The sequence below is a fragment of the Salmo salar genome, chromosome ssa13 (assembly GCF_905237065.1).
Source record: "Salmo salar chromosome ssa13, Ssal_v3.1, whole genome shotgun sequence".
Taxonomy (NCBI): Eukaryota; Metazoa; Chordata; class Actinopteri; order Salmoniformes; family Salmonidae; genus Salmo; species Salmo salar.
In genome coordinates, this window is record NC_059454.1 from 47,932,396 (window position 1) to 47,939,142 (window position 6,747).

Below are 6,747 nucleotides of genomic sequence, written 5' to 3' on the forward strand. Positions count from 1 at the left end.
CTGTTTCTTGGGACCTAGAACTAGAATCTCCATTTTGACCGAGGTTAAAAGTAAAACATTGGCCGACATCAACTTCCTTATGTCTGAAACACAGACTTCCAGGGTAGGCAATTTTGGGGCTTCACCATGTTTCATCGAAATATACATCTGTGTGTCATCCGCATAGCGGTGAAAGTTGACATTGTGTTTCCGAATGACATCACCAAGAGGTAGAATATATAGTAAAAACAAGTGGTCCTAAAACGGAACCTTACAATTGATTTGTCAGAGAACAAACCATCCACAGAGACAAACATATCTTTCCGACAGATAAGATCTAAACCAGGCAAGAACTTATCTGTGAAAACCAATTAGTGCTTCTAATCTCTCCAAAAGATTGTGGTGATCAATGGTGTCAAAAGCAGCACTAAGGTCGAGGAGCACGAGGACAGATGAAGAGCCTTGGTCTGAAGCCATTAAAGGGTAATTTACCACCTTCACGAGTGCAGTCTCAGTACTATGATGGGGTCTAAAACCAGACAAGCATTTTGTATGCATTATTTGTCGTCAGGAAAGGCAGTGAGTTGCTGCGCTACAGCTTTTCTAAAATGTTTGCGAGGAATGGGAGATTCGATATAGGCCGATAGTATTTTTACATTTTCCGGGTCGAGGTTGGGCTTTTTCAAGAGGCTTTATTACTGCCACTTTTAGTGAGTTTGGTACACATCCGGTAGACAGGGAGCCATTTATGTTCAATATAGGAGGGACAAGCACAGGAAGTACAGTCGTGGCCAAAAGTTGAGAATGACACACATATTAATTTCCAAAGTTTGCTGCTTCAGTATCTTTAGATATTTTTGTCAGATGTTACTATGGAATACTGAAGTATAATTACAAGCATTTCATAAGTGTCAAAGGCTTTTATTGACAATTACATGAAGTTGATGCAAAGAGTCAATATCTGCAGTGTTGACCCTTCTTTTTCAAGACCTCTGCAATCCGCCCTGGCATGCTGTCAATTAACTTCTGGGCCACATCCAGACTGATGGCAACCCATTCTTGCATAATCAATGCTTGGAGTTTGTCAGAATTTGTGTTTTTTTGTTTTTCCACCTGCCTCTTGAGGATTGACCACAAGTTCTCAATGGGATTAAGGTCTGGGGAGTTTCCTGGCCATGGACCCAAAATATCGATGTTTTGTTCCCCGAGCCACTTAGTTATCACTTTTGCCTTATGGCAAGGTGCTCCATCATGCTGGAAAAGGCATTGTTCATCACCAAACGGTTCCTGGATGGTTGGGAGAAGTTGCTCTCAGAGGATGTGTTGGCACCATTCTTTATTCATGGCTGTGTTCTTAGGCAAAATTGTAAGTGAGCCCACTCCCTTGGCTGAGAAGCAACCCCACACGAATAGTATCAGGATGCTTTACTGTTGGCATGACACAGGACTGATGGTAGCGCTCACCTTGTCTTCTCTGGACAAGCTTTTTTCCAAATGCCCCAAACAATCGGAAAGGGGATTCATCAGAGAAAATGACTTTACCCCAGTCCTCAGCAGTCCAATCGCTGTACCTTTTGCAGAATATCAGTCTGTCCCTGATGTTTTTCCTGGAGAAGTGTCTTCTTTGCTGCCCTTCTTGACACCAGACCATCCTCCAAAAGTCTTCGCCTCACTGTGCGTGCAGATGCACTCACACCTGCCTGCTGCCATTCCTGAGCAAGCTCTGTACTGGTGGTGCCCCGATCCTGCAGCTGAATCAACTTTAGGAGACGTCCTGGCGCTTGCTGGACTTTCTTGGGCGCTCTGAAGCCTTCTTCACAACAATTGAACCGCTCTAATTGAAGTTCTTGATGATCCGATAAATGGTTGATTTAGATGCAATCTTACTGGCAGCAATATCCTTGCCTGTGAAGCCCTTTTTGTGCAAAGCAATGATGATGGCACATGTTTCCTTGCAGGTAACCGTGGTTGACAGAGGAAGAACAATGATTCCAAGCAGCACCCTCCTTTTGAAGCTTCCAGTCTGTTATTCAAACTCAATCAGCATGACAGTGATCTCCAGCCTTGTCCTCGTCAACACTCACATCTGTGTTAATGAGAGAATCACTGACATGATGTCAGCTGGTCCTTTTGTGGCAGGGCTGAAATGCAGTGGAAATGTTTTTGGGGGATTCAGTTCATTTGCATGGCAAAGAGGGACTTCGCAGTTAATTGCGGTCCAGTATGCAGCTTGATAGTTTAGAGGCCATGACTATTTTCATGAATGTGTCAAGAAATACAGGATTAAAAAACTTGAGTGTCTCCATTGATCCTAGGTCCTGGCAGTTCTGTGCAGACTCAGGACCACTGAGCTTTGGAGAAATATGCATATTCAAAGTGGAGCCCGTAATTTGCTTTCTAATGATCATGATCTTTTCAAAGCTATCCTCTCTTGTTGAATACTGCTTTTTACTTAGCTTTGTGACAGTATCAAAAAGAAATGTAGGATTGTTCTTATTCTCCTCAATCAGGTTAGAAAAAAATTGAATGATTGAGCAGGAATGAGGGCTCTTTGATATTGCACGATACTGTCTTTCCAAGCTAGTCGACTTACAGTTTGGAGCGCCATTTCCGTTCCAATTTTCTGGAAGCTTTCTTCAGGGCTCGGGTATTTTCTGTATACCAGGGATCAAATTTCTTGTGACAAATGTTTTTTTTGTTTTTAGGGGTGCAACTGTATCTAGGGTATTACTCAAGGTTAAATTAAGATCCTCAGTTAGGTGGTCAACCAATTTTTGTACTCCGACGTCCTTGGGTAGGTGGAGGGAGTCGAGGGCAGGAATCTTTGGGTTGTTCAAGAATTTATAGCACGGCTTTTAATGATCCTTGGTTGGGGTCTGAGCAGATTATTTGTTGCGATTGCAAACGTAATAAAATGGTGGTCCGATAGTCCAGGATTATGTTGGACAACACCCACTGAGTCGATGATGGCTCCAAAAAGCCTTTTGGAGTGGGTCTGTGGACTTTCCATGTGCATGTTAAAGTCACCAAGAATGTGAATATTATCTGGCAATAATTCCGATAGGAATTCAGGGAACTCCGCTACGAATGCTGTACACGGCCCAGGATGCCTGTAAACAGTAGCTACAAAAAGTGATTGATAGGCTGCATAGATTTCATGACTAGAAGCTCAAAAGACAAAAATGCTGTCTTTTTGTGTGAAATTAGCAGTCATAAATGTTAACAACACCTCTGCCTTTGCGGGATGCGCAAATATGGTCACTAGTGTAACCAGGAGGAGAGGTCTCATTTAACACAGTAAATTCATCAGGCTTGAGACATCTTTCAGTCAGGCCAATCACATCAAGATTATGATCAGTGATTAGTTCATTGGAAGTGAGGGATCTAACATTAAGCAACCCTATTTTGAGATGTGAGATATCACAATCTCTTTCAATAATGACAGGAATGGAGGTCTTTATTCCAGTGAGATTGCTAAGGCGAACAACATCATGTTTTGGTTTGCTAAACCTAGATCGAGGTAGACACGGTCTCAACGGGGATTGCTGAGCTGAGTACACTGACTGTGCTTGTGGCAGACTCCACTAAGCTGGCCTGCCCCTCTCTCATTGTGGAGCTAGAGCCCTGTCTATGTTCGTAGCTAAGATGAGGGCACCCCTCCAGCTAGGATGTAGTCCATCACTCCTCAGCAGGCCAGGCTTGGTCCTGTTTGTGGGTGACTCCCAGAAAGCGGGCCAATTAGGAGAGGCAGAAAACGTTTTTCAACCAGCGATTGAGTTGTGAGACTGCTGTAGAGCTAGCTCATCACTCCTCCAAACTGGGAAGGGGCCAGAGACAATTACTCGATGCCGACACATCTTTCTAGTTGATTTACATGCTGAAGCTATGTTACGTTTGGTGACCTCTGACTGTTTCATCCTAACATCGTTGGTGCCGTCATGGATAACAATATCCCTATACTCTCTACACTCGCCAGTTTTAGCCTTATCCAGAACCATCTTCAGATTAGCCTCAACGTCATTAGCCCTGTCCCTTGGTAAACAATGTATGATCACTGGATGATTCGTTTTAAGTCTAATGCTGCGGGTAATGGGGTCGCCAATGACTAGGGTTTTCAATTTGTCAGAGCTATTGGTGGGAGGCTTCGGCAGCTCAGACCCCGTAGAGGGTGGGAGGAGAGACCTGAGAAGGCTCAGCCTCCGACTCGTTGCTTAATGCGGAGAACCGTTTGAAAGTGTGTCAGCTGAAGGCGCGACACCGGTTGAGTATGCCGACAGCATTTCTTCCCAAAAGTCTTGAGAAAATTGTCCGGCTGCGGGGAATGTGCTGGGGGATTTATACTACCATCTGTGCTTATTGGTGGCACAGACGCCGTTTCATCCTTTCTTACACTTAAATTGCCCTTGCCTAACGCTTACATCTGAAACTGTGCTTGCGACATGGCTATCCTCACCATAAGGCCATAGTTCTCCTGTATATTATGAGTACAGCGACTGCGATTAGAAGGCCTAATGTTACTACTTAGCCTCGGCTGGTGGAGGTCCTGTAGAACCATGTCCAGAAAAAGCGTCTGGGGAGCAGTTGAAAGAAAAAGGTAGAGCAAGGAAAAAACGAAGACGTTGGTAAACGGAAGGTTTGGCAGATAGCCAAGTAGCAACCAATAGCGCAGCAGCACTGGGACAACTCCAGATGACTACCTCGTGAAGCTAGTTGAGAGAATGCTAAGAGTGTGCAAAGCTGTCATCAACGCAAAGGGTGGCTACTTTGAAAAATCTCAAATTCATTGACACTTTTTGGTTACTACATGATTCCATATGTGTTATTTCCTAGCTTTGACATCTTCACTAGTATTAAACAATGTAGAAAATAGTAAAAAGTAAAGAAAAACCTAGAATGAGTAGGTGTCCAAACTTTTGACTGGTACTGTAGTGGCTTGCAAAAGTATTCACCCCCTTGGCATTTTTCCTATTTTGTTGCCTTACAACCTGGAATTTAAATAGATTTTTGGGGGGTTGTATCATTTGATTTACACAACATGCCTACCACTTTGAAGATGCAAAATACTTTTTCTTGTGAAACAAACAAGAAATAAGACAAAAAAACTGAAAACTTGAGCGTGCATAACTATTCACCCCCCAAGGTCAATAATTTGTAGAGCAACCTTTTGCAGCAATTACAGCTGCAAGTCTCTTGGGTTATGTCTCTATAAGCTTGGCACATCTAGCCACTGGGATTTTTGCCCATTCTTCAAAGCAAAACTGCTCCAGCTCCTACAAGTTGGATGGGTTCTGCTGGTGTACAGCAATCTTTAAGTCATACCACAGATTTTCAATTGGATTGAGGTCTTTGCTTTGACTAGGCCATTCCAAGACATTTAAATATTTCCCCTTAAACCACTCAAGTGTTGCTTTAGCAGTATGCTTAGGGTCATTGTCCTGCTGGAAAATGAACCGCTGTCCCAGTCTCAAATCTCTGAAAGACTGAAACAGGTTTCCCTCAAGAATTTCCCTGTATTTAGCACCATCCATCATTCCTTCAATTCTGACCAGTTTCCCAGTCCCTGCCGATGAAAAACATCCCCACCATGCTTCACTGTGGGGATGCTGTTCTTGGGGTGATGAGAGGTGTTGGGTTTGCACCAGAAATAGCATTTTTCCTTGATGGCCAACAAGCTCCATTTTAGTCTCATCTGACCAGAGTACCTTCTTCCATGTGTTTGGGGAGTCTCCCACATGCCTTTTGGCAAACACTAAACATGTTTGCTTATTTCTTTCTTTAAGCAATGTTTTTTTTTCTGGCCACTTCTGTAAAGCCCAGCTCTGTTGAGTGTATGGCTTAAAGTGGTCCTATGGACAGATACTCCAATCACTGCTGTGGAGCTTTGCAGCTCCTTCAGGGTTATCTTTGGTCTCTTTGTTGCCTCTCTGATTAATGCCCTCCTTGCCTGGTCTGTGAGTTTTGGTGGGCGGCCTTCTCTTGGCAGGTTTGTTGTGGTGCCATATTCTTTCAATTTTTTAATAATGGATTTAAATGGGGCTCTGTGGGATTTTCTAAGTTTCAGATATTTTTTTATAACCCAACCCTGATCTGTACTAAATTTGTAGCGGACCTGTTTGGAGAGCTCCTCGGTCCTCATGGTGCCCCTTGCTTAGTGGTGCCCCTTGCTTAATGGTGTTGCAGACTCTGGGGCCTTTCAGAACAGGTGTATGTATAACTGAGATCATGTGACAGATCATATGACAGATCATATGACAGAATGCACACAGGTCACCTTTATTTAACTATGTGACTTCTGAAGGTAATTGGTTGCACCAGATCTTATTTAAGGGCTGTTTTTTTTTTTTTTTTAAACAAGTATTTTTTTATTTATTTTTTCACTTCACCAAGTTGGACTATTTCGTGTATGTCCATTACATGAAATCCAAATAAAAATCCATTTAAATTACAGGTTGTAATGCAACAAAATAGGAAAACTGCCAAGGGGGATGAATACTTTTGCAAGGCGCTGTATGTCGTTTTTTTTTTTAAAGTAATGTAGCTAGTTGTGCTAGACATTTTATAGATAAAAGGATAAGTAGCATTACGTTTTTAAAGAGAAGACCTGTTTGAGGTAGGATATGTTGAGCATCCCAACCCGTTACACTAGCCAACTGTGATAACTTTGGCGTCACATTTCTTGCCTTATAATAACTTGTTTCTTCCCTGGAGGCAGAGCCGCCCTAGCTGACCTATTCTACACAGACAAGGAATGAAAAAGACAGACACTGG